Here is a 14,640-nt window from a genome sequence, read left to right on the forward strand (position 1 = left end):
CTCTCTGTCAAATAAACAAATAAAAGCTTAAAAAAATAAAATAAAAATAATGCCAATGTCGTTTAACTTATGCGTTGAGACTTACAGTTCTGAAGCAAGGGCAGATTGAGAAGTCGGAAACAGTTGCATTAGTAGCAAATCTTTTAAAGGAGCACTGATTTAAGAATTTTGGAGAAGTCACTGCAATGCTTCTTAAAGTCATAGGAAAGTCATCCTCAGATGAGGGTAGTATATGGGCGCATAGGCATACAAGAAATAAGTTGACAAGATTTTGTATGGAAAATCTTTTTGAATTAACATAAAAAGTAGGAAAATTCTTGATTGACACTAAGAGTTTACATGCCTTAATTCTTTGGATGTTTTATATTGAAATGATTTTTATTGTGAAATTCCACCAACATGTCTATTGTACATGGTCTTCTGAATTATTTCAAGCATTATTTTTTCACATTAGGACTTTAGTTCAGCTGAAAATTAATTTTGTGTATGATGTGAAGAATGGCTTTAACTAAATTTTATTTTCATTGTTTCGTTGCTGTTTGGAAATCTATGGTCCATGGGCCAAATCTGGCCCACCATTTTTGTAAATAAAATTGTTGGAACACAAACACATCCATTTGTTTACTTCAGTGGCTACTTTTGTGCTACTACATCAGAGTTTAGTAGTTGTGACAGAGACTACATGGGCCTCGAAGCCTAATATATTACTGTCTGTTCCTTTACAGAAAAAGTTTGCCAGCCCCTGGAATAGGACATTGTTTCCCCACTAAGTGGATAATGTCATGTTTGTCCCATGTAGTGTTCATATGTTTGTCTTTGTTCTTGAGTTCTCTAGTCTGTCTCATTTGTCTAGCCCTGTACATATAACACAATGTGTTCATTCCTTTAGCTCTAAAATAAGACAATATCCAATAGGTTAAATTGCTGCCCTTATGCTCATACCAAGTTGTTTTTCACTTTACTTATTCTTAGCCCTTAGATCCTCCATATTAATTTTATGATCAGTTTACTAAATAACATGAGAAATCTTTTTGGGGGTTTGATGATAATTACTTTGAATATATAGATTTTTGGAGGAAAGAATGATCATCTTCACAATAGTCAACCTTTCCATACATGAACCTTGTATATCCTGATTGTTGTTTTGTCTTTAATGTGATTTTATAACTGTTTCCTTTAGAGTGTTCTTAAGAGAGATTAGTCTTTGGTTTTGCTTGCTTGTGCCTAGTCTTAGAATTAGGGCAAGGCTGGCTGGTTTCTTTGAGTGATGTAAGATGTTGTCTCCTCTATTTCTTGGAAGAGTTTGTATAGAATTGGTATTATTTCTTTGTTAAATAGAATGCATCAGTGTGTCTGTCTAGGCCTGGCATTTTTGTTGTAAGAAGGTTTTAATGAAATTAAGAAAATGAGAACAAAGTTTACTTGCTTACATCTTACCGTTTCTGGCACTCTAGTTCTTCTTGTAGGTCTAAGTTTATATCATTTTCCTCAAGTCTGAAGAACTTCCTTGAACATTGCTTATAGTGTGGCTTATTGGTCATGGACTCTATTAGTGTTTATTTGCTTGAAATTGTTTTTATTTAACTTCGATTTTTGAAAGACATATTTTTAAACTGTATATATGATTTTGGTTTTTAGCACTTTTGTATTGTCTTCCTGCTTGTGTTGTTTTTAGTTAGATATTTGAAGTTGTATTTTGTTCTCTTGTATGTAATGTCTTTTTTTTGTCTGCTTTTTAAAAAATTTTTAAGATTTTTGTCTTTTTTATTTACTTATTTGAGAGAGAGAGAGAGAAAGAGAAGACCAAGCAGTAGAGAACACAAATTGGGGGAAGGAGTAGAGGGAGAGGGAGAAGCCGACTCCCCACTGAGTAGGGAGCCGGAGGATATGGGGCTTGATCCCAGAACCCTGGGATTAGGACCTGAGCCAAAGGCAGATCCTTAACCAGCTGAGCTACCCATGCACTCCTTACTTTTACAGTCAGTTTTATTGTGGGGAAATTTACATAGAGTAAAACTCACTCATATTAGGACTACAGTTCCATGAATTTTGACAAATGTAAACAGTTTTGAACTTTTACCATAATCAAGGTATAGAGTATTTCTGTAAGCGTACAAAATTCCCTCATGCTCCATCATTATCAATTCTCCACCCCAAATCCTAGCCCCTAGCAAAACCAATCTGGCATAGGCTACTCATAGGTTTGCATTTTGAAAACATCTTGTTAATGGAATTTTATGCAGTGTTTTGTGTCTAGCTTCTTTCACTTAGCATAATGCATTTAAGGTTTATCCATATTGTTGCATGTATCAGTAGTTTATCCCTTTTTGTGTGTTGAGTGGTATTCTGTTACATATATGTACCAAAATTTGTCCATTTGACAGTTTGTAGACATTTGGGTTGTTTCCAGGATTTGGCTATTAACAATGAAGTTCTGTAAATATTATCTGATATGTCTTTGTGTGATTATAGATTTTTATTTTTGCTAGGTGACTACATAGGAGTGAAACTGCTGGGTCATATGGGAAAAATATGTTTAACTTTATAAAATACTGCCAATCTTTTTTTCAAAGTGGCTATTCCTTTTGTTTTCCTATCAGCAACTTATGATTATTCTCATTAGTGTACATTCATATCAGCTCTTGGCTGTTGTTAGTAGTTTAAATTTAACTGTTACAGTACATGTGTATTAGATGCCTCACTGTAATTTTAATTGCATTTCTCTGATGATTAATGATGTAAAGTATCTTTTCTGTATTTATTTGCTTTATGTATAACTTCTTTGGTGAAGCATCTATTAACATCTCTTATTTTTTTATACAGCTTCATTGAAGTATAATTGACATACAATAAATTGTATATATTTAAATCATATGTTTTGATAAGTTTTGATATGTGTATACACCCATTACTACAATCAAATTAATATATATGCTATAACATGAATGAACCTTGAAAACATTATACTAAGTGAAAGAAGATAATCACAAAAGGTTACACATTGCGGGATTCCATATAAAATGTCCTCATAGGCAAATCTGTAGAGATTGAATGTAGATTAGTGTTTGTCAGAGAGTGAGGGTGAGGTTTCTTTTGGGGGATGATAAAATGTTCTGGAATTAGAACTTGTGATGGCTGAATAGTTCTGTGAATATTCTAAAAAACCACTGATTTGTATTTTAAAAGGACAAATTTCATGGTGTGTGAACTATAAATAAATAAAACTGTTTTTTAAAAAGAGAGAGGGACACCCGCGTGGCTCAGTCGGTTAAGCATCCAACTCTTGTTTTTGGCTCAGGTCATGATCTCAGGGTGCTGGAATCAAGCCCAGCATCCAGCTCTGTACTTAAAGGGGAGTCTACTTGGGATTCTCTCTCTCCCTCTCCTGCCCCTCCCCCTGCTTGTTCTCTCTCTCTCTCTCTCGCTCTCTCTTTCTCTCTCCCTCTCTCAAATAAATAAATCCAAAAAAAAGAAAAAACCCACTAGTTGTGATCCGCTAATGGGCTATTCAAACAGCATTGTTTATAAGTGCAAAAACATGGAAACTAACTCAATGTCCCTGAGCAGAAGAATGTTAAGAAAAATTTAAAAATTGAATGAAAAATTGAATGAAAAAGTGAAGCTATTAAGATAATGAAGCAAAGAAATATGTATCAATATGATTAATCTCACGATCATAATTTGAGCAAAAATAGGTTGCATGGGAATCTGTAACAGATATAATACAGAATTAAAGTTTAAAAATAGAACACTATATGATTTAGTAAAAATATGAAAAATTTGTGGGATTACAAACATCAGCTTCCAGAGAGTAATTGGTTGTGGAGATAACTTGTGGTATGTACTTGTAGCAGGAAGAGCAAAAGAGTATTACTAAGGAAGAATGCATACAGTGCTTATACTGTATCTGTTAACATGTTATTTTTTAAGCTGTGTGATAGGTATACAGAATTTTTTTTTATTTTTAGAATATTTTAAATAATTTTGTAGAAGAAAAAGGACAGAGCAAAATGGAGGTGGAACCATAGAACCTGGAAAGTCTAAGTTAACCTAAATTTTTTTACTTACAAAAGAGTAAAAGTGTCAAATGTAGAATTGAGAACAGATCAAATCCAATTGAGAAAAGGATGTTGAGGGAGGACTGATTTGCATAACTGAAGTTATAACTTCTTTTAAAGTTATATTTTCCTTTGGGAAACCAAGCAAAAATATAGAGCAAGATGACCTGGAAGCAATTTCACTAACACATATTTTGCAAAGTAATACTACTCTCAGGTCAAATCAATGCCTCCTAGGAGATTTTAGTCAAATAGACTCAGGAGAAAAACATAAGGATATGGGATATGAGGAAATGCCATGAGATCTTTCTTACATGGCATAGGAGCTCAGTTAAAAGATAATCACCTCATTAGAAGGTACCCTGAGAAACAGATTATACAGGTGAAACGAGGATACTTGAGTGGTTTCTAGGTTTTTCATATCAGACCCCATTCTAGTATCAAGGAATTCTAAATATTTGATCCTTTTCCACAAGGAGGAAAGGAATTTATTAAAACTATGCTATCAAGCCTTTTGCCTGGGAAAAGAATTTTTTATAAAGAGAGGACTTTGTAGAAGCTGTGAGTTCAGAGGGCTAGGGTCATTTAAAAAGCACTACCAAGAGAGATAAAATGAGGAAAACAGGAATCCCAAGAGACTTCCAGAAACCCAGACCTGCAGAACATGGACAGGGATTATAAGAATTCTGTACAGTTTCTTAAATATAATGATATTCTCTCTCTTGGGTCAAATGATATCCCCAAAAATGATATGTTCAAGTCCTTACCCTGGGTATTTGTGAATGTGACCTTATTTGGAAATAAGGTCTTTGCAGATGTAACCCAAGTTAAGGTCATACTGAATTAGGGTGGACCCTAATCAGTGATAATCACCCTTATATAGAGAAAGGAGAAGATTTAGATTTAGGGAAGAAAGTAATAAAATCCTAAGACCTGTTTGTGTAGTAGTGTATAGCCAGCTTATGACAGATATACCCTATAGAGGTCTCATTTGTTTCTCTGAGGAATCCTCAAGATTCCTTAGAGTGACTTATCTAGGTATTTGACTTTACTCTCAAAAGCAGTTATCATTGCTGGGAAAAAAAAATAATAAGCAAAAATAGTAAGAGCAAAGCAACAGCTAACCTAATATTTATCATCTTACCGTTCTCTCATTTGTTTCTTTTGATAACAATTACCCCTCTTTGACAGATGAGGAACTGAGTTCACTGGAAAGTTGACTTACTAAAAAACAAATCAACATTTCAAAAAAACACATCACCCTCTCCCAAGAAAGTAAGGAAAACAGGAATTCAGGCATTAAATAGTACTGGTTATCAACTGTCTGAGATTCTAAATTTAAGACCTGTTTGAGAATGGAAGGGTGAATGCAAACATTTTAATTTTGTGGTCTGGAGTTAAACTCATGCAACAAGTATCTGTAACTGCTATAGAAATAAAGGTGTGATTTCCCAATTGTCATTCTATAAAGATGACACTATTTATTTCAGTCACCTTTCTTTTAAAAAATTAATGACAGTTTTGTTTTTTAACTTACATAACATGTACTTTTGTTCTCTACCTGTGAAGATATATCTGGAACAATATTTACAACTCATCATATCTTCTTCAGGTTAGACAACCATCTGCCATCATGAGAACCATCAGAACTATCTGCCATCATGAGACTTCTAAGAGCATACATAGAACCTATTTTTGTTAAAAAGTAGATTTTTTATTTCCCTTCAAGGAAACAGATTTCCCTTATCATATTTTTTTCTGGACGAATATAGATTTTTTTTTAAAGAAAAAAGAATATTAAGTCAAATTATTGTTAATAAAAACTCTTTCACCCATTATGGTCGGAAACAAGTCTAATTTTATCTAAAACTAAATCTTAGAAATTTAAGATTACAATTAAAATTATAATTAAAATTATAATTATAATGACTTGAACATATCTTTTTTGGGGAAATTTAAGATTACAATTAAAATTATAATTATAAAGTATATCCCAAAATATCTTAAATCCCAAGTTTTTATTTTTCAGAAAATTTTCAGATTTCTTGTTTCCTGCACTATGGAAGAAAAGATAACTTAAAATGCCCTCACTTACAAAAGGGAAAAAAAAACCCCTGTCATATAAAAGGGAAATCTCTAGGGTCTAGAAGCATTTAAGGTGCTGGGGGGAAAAATGCAATAAACCCATAGACTTTATCCATTCACCTACTGAAGGGCATCTTGGTTGCTTCCAAGTTTTGGCATTTATGAATAATGCTTCTGTAAGCATTTATATAGAGGTTCTTGTGTGGACATGATTTTTCAACTCTTTTGGGTAAATAGCGAGGAGCATGATTGCTGGATTATGTGATAACGGTATATTTAGTTTTGTTAAAAAACAAACAAACAAAAAAACCTGCTAAACTCTCTTCCAAAGTGGTTGTATCATTTTGTATTTCCCCAGCAATAAATGGGAGTTCCTGTTGTTCCACAGCCTCACCAGCATTTGGTATTGTCAGTGTTTTGAATTTTTGGCATTCTAAGAACTGTGTAGTGATATCTCATTGTTTTAATTTGTAATTCCCTAATGCATTTTATGATGTTGAGCATCCTCTCTTTCTCCCTTTTTTTTTTTTTCCCATCTGTAAATCTTCTTTGGTGAGGTATCTCTTCACACTTTTTTTAATAGTTTATTTTCTTCTTGTTGAGTTTTAAGAGTTATGTCTTCTAAGACAATTGTTCAACAATTGTCTCTGGTTAGTTTTAACAAATTGTCTTAGGGAAAATGCTTTTCGTACTGATGAGCTATGGGTAAGTTCAAATAACAACAGTCTTACATGTAGAATCTTTCACATCCAGTAACGATCTTTCTCTAGGAATGGGACTTTGAAAGAGTTCCAACTTCTGGACTGCCAGACATGATTGTAGCTGTTGTTTTTTTGAGCCTCCCTTGGAGCTGGGGGTGGACAGATGGGCATAGGGGAAATTAAAATGCTGCAAAGCTCATTGTTCTTATGGAGATTTGGTTGGCTGTTTTTCTTGAATAATTTCTAGCATTCTGAAAATGTTTATTTTAATCATTTTTACTAATGTTCTCATTTCTTGAATGAAAGAGAGGATTTTCAGAGTTCTTTATTTGAGATCTTCAATGATGTCCACTTTCCTTTTTGTGAACAATGACACAAAATTTACGTTAGTGCTGTGAGATCTGGAAATATTACTTGTCTGTGGAGCAGGACAAGATCTCAATTTACCAAAAAAGGTAATATGCTTGCTATAAACATATCATGTCAGTTTATAATTTTATAGAACAGAATCTTATGGAAAAGTCTTTGCCTCTAATTCTTGATAGGCCCAAAATACTCATAAGTAGGAAGAAAATGGAATCCTTGGGGTCAGAAAAAAAAGGCATAAAAAAAACCCTAAGCATGTCTAGAAAAGAACTGTGGCTACTTGACCTGACTGAAATAAAATACATAAGCCAAACAACTTTTTGAGAGAATTGTATATTTTAGCTTACTAGGCACATCACAGTTTTCCAAAATGCTTGCACCAGTTTGCACTCTGACAAATCAGTCGAGATAAATGATCAAATAATCTGTTAATCTTGTGGCAGTTGTAGTAGTGGTTTAATTGGCATTTCCGTAGTATCTAATGAAGCTGAGCATATTTATGCTTTCTGATCATTTGGATTTCTTTTTTTGGGGAAGTGTCTGTTCATGACTGTTTTTGTTGTTTTGGTGGTTTAACATGTAGTAAAAAGTGTCAGATGCACTAATCTTAAATAGTACAGTTCAGAAACAATTTGTTATTGTTATTTACTATATACATCCAGATCAAGATATAGAACATTCTCAGCATCTCATAAGTTCTTATGTTCATTCCCAATTATTACCATCCCATCTTGCCAGAGATAACCACAATATTCTCGTTATTATCAACATCAATGAAGTTTTTATTCCAAAATTTTTTTATCATGGTAAAATATACATAACATAAAATTTATCATCTTACCCATGTTAAGCATGCAGTTTAGTGGTATTAAATACATTTATAATGTTCTCCAACCATCACCACCATCCATCTTCATAACTCTTTTCATAACTCTCTTCATAACTCTTTTCCTCTTGTAAAAGAGTTACTGCCCATTAAACAGTAACTTCCCATTTCCCCTTTACCCCAGATCCTGGCAACTACCATTCTACTTTATGTCTCTGATTTTAATTACTATATATATGTATATATACTGTAAAAAATATATATATGTATTAATAAATATAAATATATTTATATAAATATAAAAAGTGTGTATACTATCTACCTCATATAAGTGGAATCATACGGTATTTATATTTACGTGACTGGCTTATTTCACTTAATATCCACCAGGTTCATCCATGTTGTAGCATATTGCAGAATTTCCTTCCTTTAGAAGGCTGAATAATATTCCATTGTATGTATATACCACATTTTGCCTATTCATTCATTGGTTGGTGGACATTTCAGTTGCTTCCATGTTTTAACTGTTGTCAATAATGCTGCTGTGAACATGGGTATGCAAACAACTCTTCAAGAACCCGCCCTCAATTCTTTTGGGTATATGTCTACATATGACTGTTTTCCTGCAGTGGCTGTACCATTTTACATTTCTACCAACAGTGTACAAGAGTTCTGATTTCTCTACTTCTTCACCAACACTTGTTATTTTGTTTTTTCTTCTTTGTTTTTTGATAGTTGCCCTTTTAATAGGTGTGAGGTGGTATTCTCTTTATAGTTTTGACTTGCATTTCCCTACTGCCTAGTGGTTAGTGACAATCAGCATCTTTTCATGTGCTTATTGGGAATTTGTATATCTTCTCTGGAGAAATGTCTATTCAAGTCCTTTACCCATTTTTGAATCAGGTTGTTTGTCCTTTTGTTGTTGAGTTTCAGAAGTTCTCTTTACATTCTGAATTTTAATTCCTTATTAGATAAATGATTTGCATATATTCCATTCTATGGGTTGCTTTTTCGCTCTGTGGATAGTGGCTTTTGTTGCACAAATTTTCTTTTCGTGAAGTCTGATTTGTATATATTTTCTTTTGTTACCTGTGCCTTTGGTGTCATATACAAGAAGTCATTGCCAGATCAAATGTCATGAAGTTTTTGCTCTGTTTCTTCTAAGTTTTATATTTTAGGTCTTAGGCTTAGATCTTTGATCCATTTTGAGTTAATTTTTGTATATTAGGTTAGGTAGGGGTTCAGTTTCATTCTTTTACATGTGGATATCCAATTTTCCTATCACCATTTTGTTGAAAGGGCTGTCCTTTCCCCATTGAGTGGTCTTGCTACCCTTATCAAAAATCATTTGACCTAAGTTACCTGATTTTCTGGTATATAGTTCTTTATAGTAATCTTGATTTATTATCACACTATGTATTTCTGTGGTTATCTGTTGTATTGTTTTCAATTTCTCATTTTGATTTTTGAGTCTTCTTTTTTCTTAGTTAATGTAGTCAGAGCATTGCCTATTTTGTTGTTTGTTTTGAACTGGTCATTACTTTCAGTATTATGTTATTATTTATTCTGGCCTCTGTTGTTGTCATTTTGCTTCAGGAGAGTGGTTATTCTGCTTTAGGGGCCTAGAACTTCAAAATATTGTCTGCATATTACATTCAAAGGTACAAAGGCAGAAGTTCTATATCCTGTAACTATTACTAACTTGCAAATGGTTATTTTTTTCTTGCAAACTTTGCACATTATGTTTGTTATCTCAGACTTTTCAGGAGACAATTTTATGTTATTTCCTAAGGCAATTTTACAGGTTTCTTTAACAGTAACTAAAGGGCTATATGACTCTAGTCAGAAGTAACTAGGAGCCATATGTCTAAATTGTGGGGTATGCGGGGTTTGCAGTTTTACCTTTAAAGCCCAGTTATGTATTGCACGCATCCCATCATAGAGTTTTTGTGTCACTTTCCCAGATCTTTCATGGGTCTTTTTAATAAATAGACTCATGTCTTCTCTTATTTCTGGTTCTTTTTTTGTATTCAAGTTTTAAATATTAGCTCTACAATTTTATGTGTGTTGGATCCTCTTTCTCTTTTTTGTATATTAACACTTTCTCCCTGATTCTTCTTACGATCTTTCTTCATTTTGTTCTTCTGCTATTTTCATACTTTCATTCAATACCTCTTACTGTATTTTCATTCAACTCTATTTTCTCTTGAATAATTTATAATTTATTCATTTCTAAAATAACTTTTTTCTCCTTAATTTCTTTTATTAGACCAGATAGCTCTCATTTCACATCTTCCTAATGTGAAGATTTGGGGTCCATTTCTGTTCTGAATTATTGAATGTTTAATTTGAGGGTTCCCCCCCATTTCTAAATAACAATATATATAATTCAGGTTGAGATATCGTTATGGTTATCTCTACCTTATGGTCCTTCCTTCCTTCCTTCCTTCCTTTCTTGGAGAGAGGTGTTCATCAGCTGAAGAGTTTTGGTTTTTATTTTTTGTATTCTTTTATAAACCTAGTTACAGTTGTTGCCAGCTATTTTATGATCTGTTATGAAATTTAATTTTTCTTGACCACCAATAATAGTTTAATAGTTTACAGGGTTTCTTAGTTCAAAAGCAGTTTGTTCTGTTACTATACTGAAGTGCAGTATCTTGAATCTATGGTGCATTTGTTTTGGAGGGTGACAGGGCTTGACATCTCTCTAATTTTCTGCTTCTCTTTTATTATCTGTAGGACCATTATTGTTTCCTTCTTTCTCTTTACCACCAAGAAGTGGTACTTCCCTACGACAGTCGCTTCTGTTTCTTGTGATTGCAAACCTCTTCTTTTTGATTCCACAGTAACTAGTGCTCTGATCTAACAGGCCTTAGATGTATTTTAAGGATTTCCCCACTTCCTGGTGTTTATTTATCTGTATTCTGTCACCTTCTCTTCCTTTATACATAATCTTCATTTATCTCTATTTTTAAAGCATGGGTTCCATGGGTTATGCTAGTCTTTATCTCTTAGTAATGCTGTAGATGTGGATTTCGGGTTTTTTTTCCATTCCCTTTTTATTTTTATAGTTTTGTTAAGGTTATGTGAGGATATCAGATTTAGGTGGGGGTATTTTATGGGAAACCGGGGTCCTCTTCTATTTTTTTAACATATTAATCAAAGATATTTTAAAGTCTACATCTAATAACTCCAGTACCTGTATATCTTGTATGTTTCTTTTCTTTTAAATTTTATTGTGGTTTTGTCTCTTGATATGCCTAGTAATTGTCGATGGAATGTCAGGCATTGGATGTGTATTTGGAAGATCTGAATGTTATTAACTTTCCCCAAAGAGTTTTTTTGTTTTTGTTTTGTTTTTGATGATAGGTGGAATATAGACAGTTAAACTTAATACAACCTAAGAGTTAGCTGATATATAGCTGGGTTTCATTCTTCTGATACATTCCTGGTTTATCACTAGCAGTATCCAATGTCAAAAACTTCCCCCCTGGCCTGTGATACTGCTAACAATTCTACTCAGCTTCTCAGCCTCCTGATTGAGTATTGGCAATGACTTGAGAAAACTGATGCTGAGAGCTGAGCTTCTTTCTATATACTTCTCTTTTGTACTTCTTGGTTGCTGTTGATAGCTCTCATGCCTTTCTATTGTTGTTTTCCATATTTTACCTAGTTTTTCTAGTTCTTTTTATTGGGAATATTAGTCTCATTTGAGATACTCTGCCATATCCTCTCCACCGAGTTTTAAATTTTAACTACTGTTTATTTAATTTGTATAGATGTCTTTGAATATTCTAGGTCATTTATTTTTAATTTTCTATTCTGTGAAATATGTTTACACTTTAAAAATTATTTTAAGTATATTAAATGTGTATAACCTGTTTTTGACAATTCCAAGAAATTAAATCCTCATAGGTTCATTTTTGCTGGTTCTCTTTCATGGTGCCTTCTTTACTTATGTATTTAATAGTTTGTTCCACCAGATAACATTTGTGTTTCCTGCATCTGGCTTCTGGGGACACTACCAGTTGTGCAATAGTTTATGTTTATTTACTTACTTATTTTTGGATCCATTCTGGTGATAAGGATTTAGCATATATATTTGCTTGAGTTACAAGGTTGTGATTACAGCTCCTTGTGGTTTTATGTTTTCCCTGCTTTGCTGATTGCCACAACTTTCCTTATGGACCCTTTGGCTTAGACTCCTGATCATCTTTACATTGAGGGGGTAAACTTTTGAGTTTCCAGCTTCATGGGAAGAGAGTCTCCTGTTAGACTATTTGATGCTGTTCAGGTTTGTTTTCTAACCCTCATCCCAAATAAGATCTATAAGTTTTTACTTTGGTCAAAATGGTTGACCAAGTATTCTTTTTTTTTTTTCCCTTAAAGATTTTATTTATTTATTTATTTATTTATTTATTTATTTATTTGAGAGAGAGCACAAGCAGGGAGAGCAGCAGAGGGAGAGGAAGAAGCAGGTTCCCTGCTGAGCAGGGAGCCTGACTCGGGGCTTGACCCCAGGACCCCAGGATCATGTCCTGAGTTGAAGGCAGACACTTTGACTGAGCCACCCAAGCACCCCAAAATGGTTGACCAAGTATTCTTAAAAGCAAAAGCATATTCAGTATTTGTGATTTCTGAGTTCCACTTTGACTGAAACATTTTAGTTGATAACTTCTTACTATTCTTATCTACTAGGATGCTTTAAAAAGGTATTTTTGTATATTACCTTGCATTTTTAGTTGTTTTCAGTGGTGGAGTTGGGGTATATGCTCTGGTTCTCCATATTGCCTGAAACAAACTTTCTGTTTGGTTATAAAATCTGGAAAGCCATTAATAGGAACTTCCTTTTCTGGGGTACCATTTTCCCCCTACACTACCACACACCCGCATCTAGACATTCACACTTTTAGAAGGAGACAGTTTCTTCCACTTTTTAGACTTTGCTTTTAGGCAAAAGATTTTGAAATGCATCTGGTATTGTCTGTTGAGTTTTACTTTTTGATGCAGGATTATTATTATTATTATTGCTAACATTCTTTAGACTCTCTGAAGCTGTTAAATAGTTTTCCAAAGGTCAAGATTTATGCTACAATCAATTTATCTGGGATATTTCTGTAATTCCAAGAATTTACTTGTACTTTAGTCATATTTGCTTTAACAGTGAAAGTAAAGATTTAACTGAAAAGCAGGAATAGTCCCCCTTTCTGTTTCTCGCACAATCTCTTACGTCTCTATTTCCTTGGTGGTTAAAAATTTAGTAAATTGATGGAAGTTTTTCATGATTTTGTATACTAACGTGTTTAAATTTTCTTTTTTTAAAAAGATTTACTTCAGAGAGAGCAAGGGCAAGCAGGGGGAGGGGCAGAGGGAGAGAGAGAATGTCAAGCAGACTCCCTGCTGAGCACAGAGCCCAACACAGGGCTCAATCCCAAGACCCTGAGATCATGACCTGAGCCGAAATCATGAGTCAGATGCTCAACAGATTGAGCCACCCAGGTGCCCTGTATTTGTTTTCTAAATAGTTTCAAGGTTTATCTTTCTTTAAGCAGGAATACTCCAAAGACAAGGACCAGTTTGAAGATGATTTTTAAATAGTTTCCTTCTATGAAAGATTATGTAATCACTATTAGTTGATTAAAAGAGATATTTTGTGTTAGAGTAATACATAACTTTAATATTCCTTTAGTATTTGGCTTTGTAAATAAATTTGAAAAGTGATCATCTCATAACATTTCTTTTAATTGACTTGCTTCTTTCCCCAGAAAGTAGCAAAGTAAATAAAAGCATCATTCTTTTCTAATCTTCATGAATAATTTCTCACTGGCCCTGGGTGAGAGGCTGTTTTCAAGGCCATCCTATGGTATCTACAAAGATAAAGTTTAGACCTTGCAGTCTAGGCCTCTGTGAAAGCACTTCTAAATTACCGAAGAGAGCTTACACTCAATCTTTGGATAATTTCAGTTGGGGACTTGAGAATGAAGCAGTTAGGAGGAAAAAGATCCCTTATTAGAAGCATAAAACCTACTGACTGTATCTTGGCCAGTGTTCCCTTTTTTCCAGTAAGCTGTCTGCTATACAGAGGTGTATAACCCTAATGGCTTGTTGTATGCCATTAAAAGGTATTGTACACTCATAAAAGAATGACATTTTGATCAATGCTGTTAAAAGAATTACTGTCTTGACACAGAAAAGCTTTCCTGCTGCAAGTTTAAAAATATGCCTTTAAAAGCTTTTTATTGAATACCTTTGCATCCCTCAGAAATGTGCCATTTTGGCATGAGGTTACTCTGAAGTAGTCCACATTGCAACTTAAATGCAAAACCTCCTGTTTACTTTTAGAAATAACAAAGCCAACACAGGTATTTCCCTACCAAATGGAGCTTAAAGACATGGTAGCATCTTAAACCACTATATCTTATCTAAAAATAGAATTTTTGTAAAAAAGCTAAAAACTGGGGGCGCCTGGGTGGCACAGCGGTTAAGCGTCTGCCTTCAGCTCAGGGCGTGATCCTGGCGTTATGGGATCGAGTCCCACCATCAGGCTCCTCTGCTATGAGCCTGCTTCTTCCTCTCCCACTCCCCCTGCTTGTGTTCCCTCTCT

This window comes from Ailuropoda melanoleuca, chromosome 12 (assembly GCF_002007445.2).
Source record: "Ailuropoda melanoleuca isolate Jingjing chromosome 12, ASM200744v2, whole genome shotgun sequence".
NCBI classification, from domain to species: domain Eukaryota; kingdom Metazoa; phylum Chordata; class Mammalia; order Carnivora; family Ursidae; genus Ailuropoda; species Ailuropoda melanoleuca.